The sequence below is a fragment of the Colias eurytheme genome, chromosome 2, assembly GCF_061535395.1.
Source record: "Colias eurytheme isolate Ceu_HAF_F1 chromosome 2, ilColEury1 Martin Lab GWU primary, whole genome shotgun sequence".
Taxonomy (NCBI): Eukaryota; Metazoa; Arthropoda; class Insecta; order Lepidoptera; family Pieridae; genus Colias; species Colias eurytheme.
Genome location: NC_142981.1, coordinates 5,186,852 through 5,206,353, shown reverse-complemented (window position 1 = coordinate 5,206,353; position 19,502 = coordinate 5,186,852). Strand labels below are relative to the sequence as shown.

General features: G+C 31.3%; 1 protein-coding gene and 1 pseudogene across 4 annotated transcripts in view; one reads left to right on the top strand and one right to left on the bottom strand.

The window, feature by feature from the left end:
• The window catches only part of LOC149910320 (uncharacterized), a 104,219-nt gene that overhangs the window by 46,032 nt on the left and 38,685 nt on the right, over positions 1-19,502 (bottom strand). For all 4 annotated transcript variants that reach the window (XM_090112731.1, XM_090112714.1, XM_090112725.1 and 1 more), the window contains one exon: positions 577-632. The gene's annotated coding sequence lies outside the window, so the exon portion shown is untranslated. The remainder of the gene's footprint in view (positions 1-576; positions 633-19,502) is intronic.
• Positions 1,402-2,028, top strand: LOC149910321 (putative RNA/DNA demethylase ALKBH6 pseudogene; annotated as a pseudogene).

Here is a 19,502-nt window from a genome sequence, read left to right as displayed (position 1 = left end):
ACATTGCGTCATATGAAACACTTCCTTGATTTGTCAGTCTATGACTGCTTATAGGGAGTAGGGCCGCCTGCTCTTCGTTTAATTGGACCTTACCAGTCCCTTGAGGCATGTTCTCATCCATAATATAAGCTCGTCATGTTTTGAAACAACTCATACGTTGGGTTTAATTCTATGGGCTAATAAAACGCGTTCATTATTGTTTATAGTCAGAAAACAAATGAAGGGAGATAAACAAAATTCATGCGTAATTTTGTTGTATGCTGTTAAAGTTAAGCGCTTCATCTATATGCGAAATAACGCAGCTTTTGATGCGGGAACTCGCATGAAATTTTGTCGACGTTTTTGTTTTGCTTTATGCGGCCCATGTTTACATGAAAAATAAGCGGAGTCTTGAAAATAGCGAATAGTTAAAAGTTAAAGCTAAGGCAGAAATTAAATACTAACTAGAAACTGAAAAATAAATAATTTTAGTAAACGGAGATAAAATGCAACAATATTTTTTAAGAAACGACTAACTACCTAATGGGAAATTTAAGCAGTTTTAAAATTTCAATCTCAAATAATCTGAAAAAATACCTGGACGCTTGGGGCCGTATTCGGTGACTTCGAACTTGGACCATTCCAAATAATATCTGAAACAAAAAAAAATTGAGTGAGTACATTTTTTCCTTTGTCAGAGACTAGACACAATACAATTCCACGATTCACTATTTGGCAATCGATATCTGTGATTTGAATGAGATCACTACCGCTGATCTGACATATTCCAGTCTCCCCTACTATATGTTTTATTTATAAGCAGTGGAACTCACTAATAATGGCGTCATAAACACAAGTCTGTTATTGAATTTGTGTTCGATTTCGCTCAGATCAATTTATTACCGACAAACACGAGAATAACTCATAAGCCATATTAAACAATTATGTATTTGATTGTCCTGTATAATTATTAATTATGATAAAATATCAATAAATGCAGAATTGCAGAGAAGATTTTGAATATGTATTTACTATTTTATGAAAGCTTTAAAATAATTTGGAAAATCCAAAAGTGCACGCCTCATAATTTATTTTTAATAAATATTTATTAATTATTATTTTTGTTTATTTAATAACAATTAAACCACATCGAATCAGACCCTGAAAAATGAAAGGGTTCTATTCCTGAGCATACTCAAGCGTAAGAGAAAAAAAAGACTCGATTAGTATATAATGAGCACCACTTACCTTATCTGCATCAGGAAGGGTTGCAGGCCTACGATACAAGCTGTCTTAGTGTAGGCCTGCAGGTCATATTATCTTTTAATCATCAGGTCCTATTATATTATTGTTGTATTTTTTATGTTTAATTAATTTAAGATAATGATTTCTATGTATTTAATTTTATATTTATGGTGAATAAATGATTATGATGATTATGAATTTATATCTGAAGAGGAAGAAAAGAATATAATTAACAACATATACGCAACACCTAAACCAAAATGGACTCAATTGTCTAACCGTAGGCTACAGAACTGGGGCGGAATCCCTCACAATAAGGGCATGATAGCTGAAACAATACCTCCTTGGCTCGATCAGTATTTAGAAAGAATACATAGTTTAAATTTAATGGGGGGAAACAAACCAAACCATGTTTTAGTCAATGAATATACTCCAGGACAAGGCATCCTACCTCATCTAGATGGTTCCCTATTCTACCCAACAATAACTACCATTTCCATAGCCTCTCATATAGTTTTAAATTTTTATGAACCGTTAACAGACAACAAATCTATGCAGCCAGTGTTTTCTTTTTTATTAGAACCAAGGAGTTTGCTAGTGTTACAAGATAAATTATTTGAACACTACTTGCATGGTATAGATGAAGTTAAGCAGGATACAATTGATGATTCTATTTTAAATTTAAATATGTGTTCAAATAAATATAGTAAAGGTTCTGTAGTTGATCGGCAGACTAGAATATCGTTAACTATTAGACATGTCCCTAAAACAACAAAGTTTAAATTGAATATTGGGAAGAGATAGAACTCAATTAAAATTAATTTAAATATTATTGTTATTAACTAGTTGCTGTTTATTGGCTGTGTACAAATTTTGATTAAAATTTATATATTTTTTTTTTTAGTATTTCGGTCGCTATCGTGTTAACAAGAAAAAGGATCCGCACATACAGACACACGGACATCCAAGACAGAACTTTTTTAAACTGTTTTTTAACTAGTTTAAATAACAAAAATGACATCAAAAATATCATGAACGTTAAAAATAGTGTTTTTTCTTAATATGTGTGTGTATGTATTATCTTACAAGTGCAATGTATGATACATAAAGACATTTTAAGTTTGAAAAATCAGATGTTTTGCGCGAAGTGACAGCTGTAGTACCCACCTCAACGCTTCGCTTATGAGGCGTGCAAAACCAATATTTTGTCATCGATATGTTTCATAGAGCAATGATTTTAATTGAAAAGCTTTTATTTATTGAGTCGGTCGGTGACAGTCTCCCAATAGTTATAGACCGATACCGATATTATGGCCATACTTTTACTAGCAGTATATAAACCACAGATAATATATCTACATAAAATAAAGCTTATATTATTAAAATTTAAGTGTGATTACTTTAGGAAACAATTAATTACCGTATCAAATCAAAGTCAAAACATCGTCGTTGTTATGATCGTTATTAACACCTACATATTATAATTATCCACCATTTTGAATATTTAAGCACCTAGACAAGGTAGTAGGTATAGTATACACGACAAACTCTAAAACCAAATACTTCGTGTGAAATGTATCTAACAAGGTCTTAACTATTTAGTATAGGAAGATAAGCCTCTTGATACTTGACTGTGAAGTCAATGGAGCTACTCGTACATGTAAACAGGAATTTACGAGCAAAGTGAGCCGCGGTCTCCAAAACCGCACCTGTGGCTGTAATAAAATACTTTACGGCCTACGAAGTGCTACACGAAATTTTGAACGTTTCAGATTTTTCCTGGTCGTAAATCTTTATGTTGATATGTAAAAGGTATACTTTATTTGATCGTTTAGTGACATATCATTGTATAGCTGTTATAAAGTTAATGTTATGGAGGACTAAGATTGTTTTAAGAACATCTAAATCGAGCTGAAATCTTTCACATATGGCGTAAAAATTCTTAAAAAAAATCATGGTTACATACTTACTTGCACAATGCACATTGGTGATTGAGATGGCACCTTACATAAAACATTAAAAAAATAGGCTCATTTTCACTTATATTAAAACCTCATAGTTACTTCAAGATTAAAGTTCAAAAATACTCTAAAGTTAGATATAATTTTCACGCTTTAAATGCTCCGATTGAATAACAACAAAAAGAAAGTTTAAGTAGGGGTTGGCAACGGTCCATAGTTCACAGACAGAACGTAAGCTAATAAACCTCTGAATTCGGATCTCAGACAGTTCCCGAAGGCGATATTAAAAGATCCGCCGATTCATGAACCGGGGGGCGGAAGGAAGTTAGTATTTTGCTAATCGGTGGCGGCAAGTTTAATATTAAAACGTTACGAAATTAACGAACAAATGCAAAAAGTCAGTTAATTCACAGTTGCACTACGTGAGACCTATTTCTGTGTATAAAAGTTTCATTCAAACATGACATATTGTGCGTTAAATGTGTCAACTTCAATTCCATTGTTATTTAAATTGCTCATAAAAATAGATGAAACAGGTTAGCGAGCGGTGTTAAACTGTCCTATATCCTGGAGCCAAGTGGCCTAGTTAGCGAGATACAATGGAGAGTGCCATTAGAGTCGTCCATGTGTTAACCAGTTTAGTTCTGTTGCCTGTTAAACGTTCTATAGGGAAATAAAACAAAATGTAGGGTATCGCTACGATGTGGGCGCTAACGTTCGCGTTGTAACAGAGCGCCACTACTTTCTATAACATTTATCACTTGGGGACATTACGTAAATCTTATATCTGATATCATTATAGTAGATAATGATATCTGTTTTATAAAACAATGTGTAGGTACATATGAGAAAAATAGCTTATATAAATAGGATTGCTGTTAATATGGGAAAAAGTTTATTAACTTTTAAAAGTAGGTAGATATTTAATTAGGAATACTTATTCAATTATAACGTATATTTATGACCTGCTACGTGAATTTAGGTTACAGCGGTCAATTTCAACGAATAACCGCTATTTTGTCTTTGTGCAGGAAATATGTACCTACCTATCAATAATAGGGACCATAATCGCGCAATATTATGTATTCTTTTACTTTCAGATTCCGATTTCGATTGACGGAAAGACGACACACTCAGAAAGCCAGACAAGCGCAATTTGAAATACGAGTTTGTGTAATTTGATATTTGCCATTCAAATGTTACAAAAGAGCTTACCGTTGAATACAATTAGACTCGCATTATTAAAAATTTGAAACATACATGGTATCTCTTATAATAATAATGAGATATAAAAACTAACGAATCTGTAATAGACGGTTATTATAGTTATAACATGGTTATAACTTATAATGGACAGGTTAAGCAACTTGAATGACGTGACGACAACATATTGCACTATGAAACAGTCGTGTTCTATATTTGAACGAGTTTTTAAGGCTCGGTTCCAAACATGTACGAACTCTAATGCATTTTCATTTCGTAAAGCACACTGGTGATAACAAATAATATTTTAAGGCAAGCGGAGTCTTATCGGCAGCCGCCTGCAGCCCCAGTTCGCACACCGCAATCTCATTTACAGCTCCACTGCATTGTCTATTCAATTCATGAGCAAATCATTATTTCAAATATCCTCTATTTTAAATTATTAAAATGAAAACTTTAATTTTGCCCGCTCGCTTTCTGTTATCGACCCAGATTATAATTATTTTCGACTTACAAAAATAAAATAATATAAACATTTTAATATTCTTCTTTATTTTAATTTCTTGCGGGAATATTTCAATCCATATTTCTGTTTGGCATAGAAAAGATGGATTGAAATATTTCTTAAGTTAAATAAATAACACAGATTTCTATTCACATAATTATATAAAAGCAAACGAAATTCAATATAGAATATGTAATGAATATATTTTATAACTTTTGTAAAACAAATAGGCATCAATTTTTTATTTCAAATTGGTTGTGCAAACTTTACAACTATGGACATTTTATAAACATCGTTTATATTATGCTCATTTGCTAATGGATTCCGTCAAAAACAAAACAGAAAGGTAGCCTCTCTTATAAAGGATTAAATATCGGATGTTGGTTTAATTAAAAATTTTAAACTCTTTTACAGTCCGTCCGTTTCAATGTTTATTTTATATTTTATGGGATAATATAAAATAAATGTGTGTTAGTGAATGATACTCAAGTTGGGATAATCGCTGATATTAATTTCAGCCAAATAAATAATAAAAATAAAACAATGAATAATTTAAGAATACGAGGGATAACCAAATCTAATAAAAAGACAGAAGAAGTAAGAAGTTTAATCAATATATTAATTACTAGCTTTCCGCCCGCGGCTTCGCCCGCGTTTTTAAAGAAAAACCCGTTCCCGTAGGATTTAAAACCTATCCTATGTAATTCCTATGTAATTTCATGCAAATTGGTTCAGTGGTTAAGGCGTGATTGAGTAACAGACAGACAGACAGAGTTACTTTCGCATTTATAATATTAGTATGGATTACGTCCATATCACATAATATGTAATGCAATAGTAAAACAGAATGTAGATGTATAGATTTTAAGTAGGTACAAAATATTATGACTTACATGAAAGGCGATGTTTTACATACATTCCGCGTGATGATATAAATGATGTAATTAGGTAAATGTTTACCTAATTACATCATTCATATAAAAATACATCACACAAAGATAATAAAATAAGATATAAAAATGCGAGTCAGATTTTATGTTAAATTTACTGCCGCGACTCTGTTTCACATTGCATGCAAGTTTAACTGCAATCTTCTTGAAAAAATTCAAATGTTATTCAACGAAATAGCTCGGTCCTTATCTGATGACAAGAGGCGGCACTGACTGAAACTTATTTATTTTGTATTTAATGAAACTTTGCTATTTTCCCATTTGTGCTTTCTAGAAATTCACGATAGATTTTTGCAATATTCGCAATTTCAATTAATATTTAGAGAAATTGGCGCTTTCTCTAAATATCACGGTGATTTGTAGATTTTACGCGAGCGTATTTTCATAATTTGTAATGAGTATATACTGTAAACTTCTATAATATATTTCTTTTAATCTTATGTAACAGTTATATTAAATTTATTACAGTACATAATATATTAAAAATAAGGTGGGTGTAGATCGGGACAAATTCATTTTTATTACATATCACTTATGGACATAGGTAAATATTATGGTATGTCATAACAAAAGTCTTTCTAGTTCCATTCAAAAGAAAAGTTCCTTAGTTTTAATTTCGCACCTAAGCAACGAGCTTCAGTTTGATCTCTGCTAATATTCCAGTACAAAGGAAGATATTAAAAACTTCAACGCAAAGCTACGAGCTTGCTCTTATAAGAAAGAGCTCGCTACTGCACCTAACTACAGCGAAAGATTTAAATACAGTTTTTAAAACGAGGAAAGCTAAAAAATTATGGTGAAGTCAATGAAAGGGAAAGTTAAAGGGGATCTTGCCTTTAATGTAAGACGATTCTTGTTGTGATTACATTTCTTTCCAAACAACATAATCCGTTAGTTCAGTCGTTACTATGGACATTTATCTGTGAGGCGGCACGTTAAATGAGGTAGTAAAAGTTTTTATAGCTCGATCACGGGCTAGACGTGCGTGGCTAAAATAGTCCGTTGCGGAAGAACACTCTCTAATGTTGCTCACTTTTGATAACTTGAAAAACTTACAGTACATTCGTTTACAACTTACTACTATTCGTTATCCGCTTTATGCCATTTGTCATTAAAATGCGGTGAAGAATATAAATGTTTCTCATTTGCACAGCATTAAGTCATTATGGTTGTGTAATAGTTTAAATGCAACAGAATTATTCCAAATTTATGGTAATCTGACATAGCCACGTAATAGCACGATGCCGTAATATGAAATTAGCCTGTAATCGCTGATATAGCACGTGTTAAGTTGTCTGCGTAGCATTATGCTGAGGGCCATCATTGAGGTAAAATGTAGCTAAAACCTCTAAAGAAAGTTATTTCAGCTAGGGGAGCGAAAGTAGCATTGTAATAAGCAAAGCAGACATCAAAAGGCGTATATCAAAGACGAGTGTTGGGATATAGGGAAGCGACAGGGCGGGCCCCTTCAATATATGCCATGCCAGCCAGTTCAAATTTACATGAAGCCAATTTTCGGAAAAATAGAAATATATGGAGTGTGTTTGCTTTGAGTTGTTTGTTACAATCACCTAGTTATGCCTATATCGTGCACAGAACAGATAACATAGGGACAAATATTTACGCAAGTTTGTTCATCTACCAGCTCGATGAAAATCTAATACACTGTAGGTGTAATCCCGATAAGTTTGGTACGTATAAGGCGGAAATTGGAAGACGCGTAGCTGTTAGGAATACAGAAATCTCGATCAACAATATAGATAATATTTTACGTTAAGGATTTCTATTAATTACAAAACTTTGTTGGATGTTACATAATTCACAAACAGATGCTTTGAATAATGAATAAGGTGTATCTTACACAAAAAAGAAAAGATAAAGTTGGTGTGCGAATAGAACCTTCGTACTGCGCTTATTGAAAAGTTTTTACTTTTTAATTAAAGTGCCTATGAATTTTTAAGGACGACAGAACAACTTTGTTAAGAAACATTTTTCAAACCTGATGCAGGAAAGTTTAGATTTTTACATAATGTTTATTTACAAAGTGACATAGTTTGAAAACATATTTTTCAATCTATTTGAGTAGTTCATTTTAATTTTTAGTGTTATAGCCTATAGGTCGTTTCTTGTAACTTATAGTTAATGACAATGAATAATTTATTATAAGCGATCATATTATTTTTAAAAATTGATACGTTTGTATATTGGACCATAAATATTAATTTAATTATAATAAAAAATAAATGGTAAAAGTTACTTTGAATTAGAATTATATTATTATTCATAGTATCTATTTATTATACAATTCTACAATATAGAACGATATAGGTAAATTTTGAATTAGTCTGCAGCACATAATATGTCGTAGTCTCTGCCAAAAACAAACAACAGCAAACTGTATGTATTCACCTTTTATTATAATTGCTAATGAATTCGTATAAGAATTAATGAAAACAGGATTCAGCAGAAATTGCCTCATAAATTCAACGTGATAGATGCTCCTTGAATGTTAACGGCCCTGAAAGGTGGTAACAGTTAATTTTATGTAATTATTCGATGTTTTTCAAGAAACGTAATCTTATTTACGTTAAATTAAAACTGAATAGGTGAATAGATGAGTCTATTATTTTTATTATTAACCAAATATTTAATATAGATAAAATACAATATACAACAATGATATATTTGAGTAATATAATAAGAGACCAAGTATCGTCTTGGGCATTCAACTTCTAAACGTTTATCGCAAGAAATATTGCCGTTAAATAGACGGTCCTGTTGAATAAATGAAAGGACATTAGAAGTCCTTTGGGGCGAAAAATGCAGAACGCGAGTAATTCATTGTGAATAATAAATTAGCTTCTCCACAAAGACTATAACTTGTACGGAACAGTTACGGCCTATTATCTTTGATAAGCGTAAAATATATCGATTGTAACTGACTGATGGTCTGGGAATAGAGCTTTTCATGTTTATATTACGACTTCAATTATCTGTCACACGTAAAGTACTTATCCCTAAAGTTTTATCATGTTCTCATAAATAGGTAAATCATATTCACTTTTTAGTTTACCGGTCACACAAAAAAGTTGATTTATTGTAGGCAAGAGCTGGCTCGCGGTGTTTGCTATTAGATATATTCTATGATTTATCGTTAGATTTTTATAACAAAAATAATTCTTTATCAGGCGACGTACAGAATTGATATTGTTTTGGATCAACACAAATACGTGAACAGCGTACCTATTGAATTAAACATTTTTAGTACATATATTTATTATTTACCTAACGGTATGTAATAATGTATAGGTATGTAAGTTGTAACCATGTAAAATATGTTTTCTAAATGTAATTTATGTTTATACATATTAAAATAAATTACATATCTGCAATATTTTAACACACTTAATACTTTCCGATAGCATAACAAAAGGCAGCTGATCAAATCAAGGCGTTTCAAAAACGAAAGTTTCACCGTGAGAGCGGTCGGTGTATAAATCGCACCTCGGAAACAATGCACATATTGTTCCTAGTTAAAGTGCTTGCAATAACTCACCTGTGTACAGAACAGAGTGTAATAAAATGAAAAATACATGTTTAAAGCTTTTATTTAAGATCATAAAATTTACTCTCGAGATTTTTCTGTTGTGACGAAAAAGGGCTAACAACTCCTTTGAGTGTGCTAAACGTTCTGAAAAACAATAGGGAAATTATGAGTTAAAAGCTGCTTACAGTTATAATTACGTCTCTTCATGATCTCACATAACACATGGTACGTATTAATGTAAGTTAAATAATACAATGGAGAAGTGTTGGTAAACAAGATAGTCCAGGAGGAATCGGCGCATGAGTACCGAAAACTATTCCACCTCAATTTTTTTACGTGATCCTCTTCAAATTGCCCTACTGATGATATAAATGCATGTTGCCATGGGGCAACCCGGTGCCATATTGTTTAAACCGAAATTGTTTAAACAATTGCAAGGAATTGTTATTTTTCAACCGGACAAATTTTTTTTATATTTTTTATCGAAATACCAATAAAAAAGGTCCAATTACTTTTCACGATAAAGTTAATATTTTCAAAGATATGAATTTTTTAAGGTTTGAAAAATCTCAAATTTGGGTACTTTCGACCCATGAAAAATATATTTAAAAAAAAAATAATATATAAGTAATATTTTTTTTTCAATTCTCTATACAATAGTTAATAATATTGTTAATAGAGATTTAAGAAAATTTCATTGTTTATATCTGTTTTTTACCTTTATTATATTTGTTTTTTACCATTCCCAACTAATCTTAAAAAACCGTGTAATTGTAAGAAAGCCTGTAAAACCAAAGCTTGTTATTGTAAAAAAAATAATATAAGTTGCATACTTCTATGTGGTTGTGATTCAGAAGACTGTAAGAATATAATATATAAAAATAATATTGATAATAAATAAATACTTATTTTTAAATCTTGTTTTATTATTTCATACTTCTCCATCTATAACTTTCGTTTGAAGAAGTTATTCAATGTAATTAATAAGGTAAAAGACCTAGTTATTGACACTTTAAATTTTATTTTAGTTAAAAAAAAAACAAATCAATTCTAATAAATTAATAAATATAATTTTTGAATTAAAAATTTTAAGATCTTTGGTTTTTTGAGAACATTTCATTCTTTTAATTAAAATCAAATTGCGAGTGTCAAACAACTAGGCCAGTGTCAATAACTGGGTCTTTTACCTTACTTGCTGTTTCAATAACAAAAAAGTAATATAAACTGACAAAAAAGTAATTTTAATTACATGTTTCAATTTATGCTTAAATAACTTTAAAAAAATTGATTTCAGAAAAAAATATATAAGAAACAAATTGTAGACAATTTAATTATTAATAAGATTGCTCTCTTTAGAAATCTTGATAAAGTTGATAGTTTTTAAGATAAATGATAAATAATGATTCAAGACACAGAGAGGCCGATGCAGCGCATGAGTAAGAGAGAGACGGCGATACTTAAAGGTAAGCGGCGCGTACTTGTGAGCGCGCGAAGTTAACAATTAAAAAACAGATATAAACAATGAAATTTTCTTAAATCTCTATTAACAATATTATTAACTATTGTATAGAGAATTGAAAAAAAAATATTACTTATATATTATTTTTTTTTTAAATATATTTTTCATGGGTCGAAAGTACCCAAATTTGAGATTTTTCAAACCTTAAAAAATTCATATCTTTGAAAATATTAACTTTATCGTGAAAAGTAATTGGACCTTTTTTATTGGTATTTCGATAAAAAATATAAAAAAAATTTGTCCGGTTGAAAAATAACAATTCCTTGCAATTGTTTAAACAATTTCGGTTTAAACAATATGGCACCGGGTTGCCCCATGGCAACATGCATTTATATCATCAGTAGGGCAATTTGAAGAGGATCACGTAAAAAAATTGAGGTGGAATAGTTTTCGGTACTCATGCGCCGATTCCTCCTGGACTAAGAACTATTCATGTCCGAAGCGGGAATTTGAGCACAGAATTGGGCTGCATTGTTACCATATCGATTTACACCAGTGTCAACAGAATGCAGTATCCCCACTGACCTACATATCGCCTAAGCTTCGCACCAAACATATCTATTTAATGTATTATATACGAACTAACAAGAGGTAATGAAAGCTGCCTTTGATCGTTAAAACTTAAAAGTATAAGCTGTAAGGATGACAGCGCTGTAAAAGTTTATTGAATCACTATTTACGACAGCCATTCCTATTAACGAAGTCATAAATATCAATTATTCGATTGTAGTGTTACGTATTTAAAGTATCTGTTTATGGATGGGTATTATTGAATCGAACAATAGAAAAATGAATTTGTCTGAGTAATGTATTACAGTTCTATTGGTTGAATTGAAAAAGTCAGAGATATGTATCCGACCTTATTGTTTTTTTTTGAACAACGGAGATATAACATTAAGCTTAAGCTGGATGTTAAAAGAAATCTCCTCAAAAAGCACTAGATTTTTCAATTTCTTAACTTAGATATGTACCTATCTCTCAAAAATATATAAGATATAAATGAAGCTATGAACTATAAATGAATAAGTGGGCCAAAATATAAAATAAAAACTTTAAAAGAATACGCGTAATAACAATCAAAGCAGCGGCATACATTTTGATCGATGAAAAAGGCATCGAGGGATACACGGATCGGCCTATATTGAATGTTCGGGTGCAAATTAGCATATCACAGACACGTGACGAAATACCTTCACAATGGCTTAATGAAAGGAGAACATTGTCATTAAAGCCTTAACGAAGGTGTAGCGATCTACATAAAGCACACAAGGATGAAATGAATTGTTACCTACATTTATTAATCACAAAATTAGTACACCATTCAAGACGGATTTTGATTAAGATTAGTCACTAACTGTTCTCAATTTTAAATTAATATCAAACACTATTATTTATGTCTAATTGAATACTTAATTTGTAAAGTTTAGGGCCCTTTATTAATTTAAATTAAATGAATAATTCGGGGCAATTGACCGGCTGTTTACATTTTGGACGTTCATCAAATAATTAACAGTCAATACAGTCGTAAAGTTTGAAATGGACAATAACACGGAAGCGGAGAAAGTTTTGCAATGTTATTTCAGTGCTTAACTCGGCGGAACTCAGGCGGAGGGTCGCTAAATCTTGCTCTATAAAAATTAATGGCCGCCCGCTTAGCGACTCTCCTTTGCTGAAGTAGTTACTCCTTAATTTAAATTATTGAAATATATTTCGTAACTTAATCGCAACATGATCGCAACTTAATTCGTAATTATTCTTTGTATTACATACTTTAAACAAAATACTGTAAGTACTTATCGATAGAAAGGGATGCCATTGTTATTGACTGTACTCTTTCTTAGACTATACTAAAAACTTAATATACTTATTTTAAAGAGTTTATTTTAATACATGTACGGAAAGAAATGAACAAATATTTCCTCAATGTTCTTCAGATCGGAACAATGTCTTAGCCAACATTATATAAGTATACAGTAATTTTTATATAACTTAAGTAGATCCAGACGATAAAACAGATAATATCAAAACGTCCTGACTCTGCGCCAGGATTCTCTTCCTTTTGGCAAACAGCCAAATGTGAGTTACGTTTTGGGGTACCGACAGAATAAAAATTTTCATGATAATTTATCATGCCAATAACACGAGTATCGAAAATTGCGTAATAGAGTATACTGGCATTTTCCCTTGTTGTTTGTATCAGGAATGTTTACGTTTAGTAGCGTTATCGAGTCGAATAAGAAAATTCCTATGTATTGGCTCTTGATATTTTGTTAATTTTTATTTATTAATATCGCTCTTTTGTGAATTCAAATACAATGTTAATCACAGGCGTTTTATTGAAAAAATAGACATAGTTTTATTGAGAATAAATACGCAGTTGTTATATTTACAAATAACATATTATATGCGTTGTATTTTTGTGGATATTGATAGTTAAATCAGCTAAATCCTATCTAATTGTACGCTTTGTTTTATGGACAAAGCTAGTCGTCCGCTAAACGGATGAATAAAATAAATTAGTCGTCCGATTACCGGATGAATAAAATAATTTAATCGTCCGATAACATCTATTTATCTATATAGTTAGGTTATCGGGGTTTCTTTAGAGAACTGCCGCACGTATTATAGGTTTTTTGTGGGGGGAGGAGGGGGGAGGAGGGCACACGTTGGTATTTGATTTTTTTTTTGCGCGTCGACGGAGCCCCGCTTCGCGGGGCTCCTATTTCTGTGTAGTTTTTTTTTTAAGAAACCTAACCTAACCTAACCTAACGGCTAACCTAACCTAAACTTGATTTTTTTTTGCGCGTCGACGGAGCCCCGCTTCGCGGGGCTCCTATTTCTGTGTAGTTTTTTTTTAAGAAACCTAACCTAACCTAACCTAACCTAAACTTGATTTTTTTTTTGCGCGTCGACGGAGCCCCGCTTCGCGGGGCTCCTATTTCTGTGTAGTTTTTTTTTTAAGAAACCTAACCTAACCTAACCTAACCTAAACTTGAGTTTTTTTTTGCGCGTCGACGGAGCCCCGCTTCGCGGGGCTCCTATTTCTGTGTAGTTTTTTTTTAAGAAACCTAACCTAACCTAACCTAAAGGCTAACCTAACCTAAACCTAACCTAACGAATTAAGGGCGAATATCTCGGCCATTTTTGATTTTAGAGAAAAGTTGTTCCTATAAAACATGCTTATATTAGCGTAATCTTTACGATAAAATAATAATAAATAGGTGTTATAATGACACCAACTCCATCAAAAATTTTCTAAGTCCTGCGCCCCCTTTGCTTTAGTCCAACCCAACTAGCTTTAGTGTTAAAAGGTTATCTATTAATCCGAATAATCGGACGATTAAATTATTTTATTCATCCGGTAATCGGACGATTAAATTATTTTATTCATCCGGTAATCGGACGACTAATTTATTTTATTCATCCGTTTAGCGGACGACTAGACACTTCGTTGTTTTATATCGAGTAAAACGAATGACGCATGTGCATGACATGGAACAATTAGTTCGATTGAATCTTTCTCTCTAGAGAAAGGTAATAAGTATATTCGAAAGTTTGTAAACACACTTTCAAAATGCAACCAAATACAATTTGAGAAGCCATTATAGTTATGTTAGTATTAATGATAAATAATATCTACTAAATGGCTGAAACAAACTTATTTTTAAATAGAAAGAAAATTCGAATAATGACATCATTAGGTGTAGAAAGTTCTAGCCCAGTTAACATATACGTGTAATGAAGGAAATCCTGAGTTAGTGCATTTGCAGTGCAAGGGAACAATGACGTCATCCCCTCCCGGACGCAGCGGTTCCCTGGGAAAGTGCCGCCCGTTTCCACGCCGCCCGCCCGCGCTGACATTGAACGTCAATCATTATGAACTTGACTCACTTTTATTGTATCTTATCATATACAAATCGATTACGCTTTTTAGTTATGGAAAGTTTATTCCTATTTGTTTACCTTAACGGCTTTTGTAACAAGCATGGAGCATCATTGAGCGCTGTTAATACGACTATAACTTTTGATGAATACGTGACAAAGTTTTGTCTAAATCGCAAAATGAGATTTTCAGTATGAATGAACAGTTTATAAAAATAACTGAATTGATTAAAAAAAACTAAATCACAAAGTTTGTATTGCGAACTAAATAAAAATGAAATAACATCCGTTTCAATACATGCTAACTGATCAAAAATAAGTAAACGACGACATGCACAAATCCCACGATAACAAGAGAAAGCGAAATGTTTGGAACCGATTGCAAATTGTAGACGTAATTAGAAACATCGGAAACATTAGTCACATTGAATTTGATAACGTTTCATTCTACAGAAAAACATCAATGTAAGTATTTTTTTTCTTTTTATATTTTTAAATAGATAAGAACATTGTCATTGGTATACACTCACGCACACAAGTAGTTACATTAAAAATAAAACTTCAAAATTGAATTTCAAATCCTATATCGAAACGTTACTCGAAAATAAACAAATATTCAAGCAATGCAAACTCAACCAATTTAAAATCAATTTATCCGTACACATTGTAGATACTATTTGCATAATTTAATGTAAATAAGACTAACATATTATGAAACGTTCAAACGAGTAATAATAATCAGTATATTTTATGAAGGCCATCGTAACGTCATATCGGTGATCTCACTGTTACATTCAGCACCTTGATATGATATAAGTGTAAAATTTTGTACAATTGATATAAAATGTTTGAGCATTTACTTTATTAGTATAGCATTGTTTACGTATAAAATATAAGAGTTATCATTTATCAGCATACTATTTATAATATCTACAACTGAAATAATGAAGTCTATTTTGAAAAGAATTCAGTTACAAGTCTGAACTTCAGGGCTTTCAATCTGTCAATAAAGCTACAGCAACTCTTTGCTTGCACTTACCTCTGCGAGAGGCTGTCACCGCTGCTAGATTTAAATTCGTTCGAAAACCTTGCATTAGCGTCACCGATGTCTATATTTTCCACCAGATCGGTTGGTGGATGGATCGAGGAGTAGCGCCAATTGCCTCCGCAGTATACTGTTTATAGTTGTGGAACAAGTCTAGCGCACCCGTCCCGTCTAGACGGCGCGTCGGATCCCTATCGGTCTCAGTAAAATTATGTGACGGGGGCGTTGTTGCAGATTTGGAGGTTATTTTAATCATTAATCTTCTTCAGATCTCCTGACCCCGTATCACTAAATTATATATTCATGCTTAAAGATACAGTAAGTATACAGTTAAGTAACCACAAATAAAAACTTCTCGGAAATATAACTTTAAAATAACACTTTCTGCATGAGTTATGTTAATTGATCAATCGAATGTGAATATTGCAAAAATGCCTTTGTCTCAAAGTTAATTAATACCTACCTGATTTATGAACAATGTTCCATTATCGTGAAACAGTTCTATTAATTGTTGTTACTCTAAAAACAATTGAATTATGAATGTATCATACCATATACTAAGGTTACTTTACCTAAATGTTGCAAATTTTGTCTTTAGTCAAGATAAAATGGTGAATTCACTGGTATAGAAAAAATCTCTTATAAAAATTATTATGATATGATTTATATTAACAAAAACGTAAAACGAGAACGTAAAATCAGATGTATCTTGATTAGAGAACAATGCGTTCTTTACGAAACTTGTTAGTAATTTGTGGGACTTTGGCATCAACTTCTCTTTGGTGAGAGTGCGCTAAGTGGCGAAACAGTCGGTCCGACAATGGAACAAGAGTATGGTATCAGCCTCAGTACGAGCGTATCAGTCGCGGGTCATCGCACAACCTTTCACTAAAACGTTTTGTGCACTCTGTATTGTACTATTTGTACCATCTCTTGTATTGTACTCATAATTTTATAGCATTTTTTCAATTGTTCAAGAACATTCTGTTAGAATAATAATACAAAAAAGTGTGGCGACATAAAGCGTCTCATTTGCGGTTTTATAGAAATAATCAAAGGAATTCGTAATATTTTTCTTCCCTTTTATTCATGTCGAATTGTTGTTTGATATTTAGAATTCTGAAAATAAACAGTCCAGCAAATATTTGGCATGTATTTTTCCCTGTTTTGAGATAAAATTTAATCGACTTTAAGTTGAATGCTTCGTTGCTTAGGTATTACAAAATGTAATTGCTTTTTGATAATTGAGTTGTAGGCAATGTTACTTTTTGTAAAATGTTATTCCGAATGGTGACTTTGTATTTAATTATTTTATTGTTTGATTTGGTAAATCTTTTATACACATGTGATTTTATAAAATATTTAGCGTAGTATTGTGATAAATGTTTGTTTTAGGTATATTGTGGACTTATACATTCAAATATAAAACGTCACCTGAGTAAGTACTTAACAATTCACTAAATATTCGTGATTTCCAAAATACACAAACTAAAATTGTATTCAATTTATACACAAGTATAAATTAACAAAATAAATAATCAGGTCCAGATGAAGAGGATAAAAATATCGATCAAGAAAATGTCACTAAAGAAAAAGCAAAAAGTAAAACAAATGAAGAAATATCGAACGAAAAAGATGAAAATCAAGATGCGATAACCCAAGTAGACAATTTGCTCAATAAAAACGATGACACTGAACAAGGAAATGATAATGATACAGAGAATAACAATGATAAAAGTGCCGTTAATAGCGAAACTTTAAAAAACGACGTGATGGACGATGAAAAACCAGAATCCCATGGAGATAAAAAAACTAAATCTGAGGTCAAAGCAGAAGATAACAATATAGATGAAAATATTAGTAATGAAGGTATATTTCCTTAATAATCTAATTGATAAACTTGCTCTCTTATTAGTATGAAAGAAAATATAGAGTTATTATTATTAAAAACTGATTACAATTAATTTTCTGTTCCTGTAGATCAGACACGACCATTTAAAGTTGGTATGTATGTTTATGTAATTCAATCCATCTGCTTTATTCTAGGTGATACAATACAATATTATTGAAGTAGTACTTTAAATATAATCAAATTTTAATATTATTTCGAATAGGCGATACGTTTACACCACAAGAATTGCTGCCAGTGGCCATAAAATTGAGAGCAAAAGGTAAACTATTTGACATTTTTTATGTTTCATGAATTTAATATATTCTTACTAATTCTAAACCATTCACTTGCAGTGAACAAACCGGGAGGTATGTATCTAATTATAAATTGTGTTTCTTTGAATCGATTTTTATCTTTAAAATTTATTTTCATATTTTCAGGTGGCAAAGGATTTGTTAGTTCATCGAAAAGTCCTGAACAATTAGCGGATAAGTTATTTGAAGCATTCTGTTAGCTTATGCTTTATTATTTAATACGATTTAATATTATTTATATTTTAATATTTTAATTTTTCTTTTTTTTTCAGTCATGACTTTTAAACGTATTGTTACACTTGGAGGTTTGAATTACTTATATTTTTATTCGTGAACAATATTTTTTTTATGTTCAAATGTATGCAAAAATAATGCAAATATATATATTAATAGTATTTCAATATGCCTTTTTTAGAACCTGATATTACCGGACTTGATGCCCTTCAAGCTCTGGCTCTCAGTGGTGAAGGTGTGGTTTATATTATAAATAAAATACAATCATTTATTATATTTCGAATATTAAACTATTTTTCTTGCTTAGCGGTCCAAAATATATCTGAAACAGTAACCGCACCATCACAAACAAAGTATTTACGAGGTACGTTTTAAATATACTTCCGAAGACAATAATAACAGTTGTTTATTTATTTAGTATATTATTCTGCTTCTTTTTTAATTTCAGGTCAATTTGTCAAAATGAGTAACAAGCCAAAGACAAGCAGATTTAACCGTAGGCATCATAATATTATAATCGGACAAATCTTTTATTGATTTCCATATAGATTTATACAACCGTGTATATTTTTTCAGTTATAATGAAAAGGACTGCTAGTAAAGAAAGCAAGTCTAAAAACTCAAAACGACGAGGTACATATTTTTTATTTATGTACTGTTCAAAATCTCTTATTTGTATAGCTTAATGTTTGGGTTATAAGTTTGTTTTCATTTTAAACAAAGGCATTGAACTAGCGAAGAAATTAAGGAAGAAAAGGCGCTTGGTCGTGAACAAACATCGACGCGCACCAGGTAAATAAGGTTAAAATAAAAATCGGTCAAGTGTAAGTTCTACTTGTAGACAAGTATTTTGTACATCTTGAAATATTTAAGAAATTGGATTTTACAATAAGTTTTCTGTTTCAATCTATATTTTTAAAATCGTTCTTTACTTGTACTATTTAATCGCGATATAAAATATTACTATATGGTTATTACTAGTCTGGGCTTACGATCTAAAATATTCCCTCTGTATAAAAAATCAATAAACCAAATCGTTATTTATCCATTCCACAATTTCAAGGGGAATAGTTTGAAAGACGGACAGACTGACACGGAATAGACAGACAGATCGACAGTCCGACATGTGTTATCGTTTACAAGCAAATAAATTTCGATTTTGGTACCTTTATTTGTCTTATATTAATACTTATAATCAAAAAATTTTAAGGCGATAAACTTATGAGA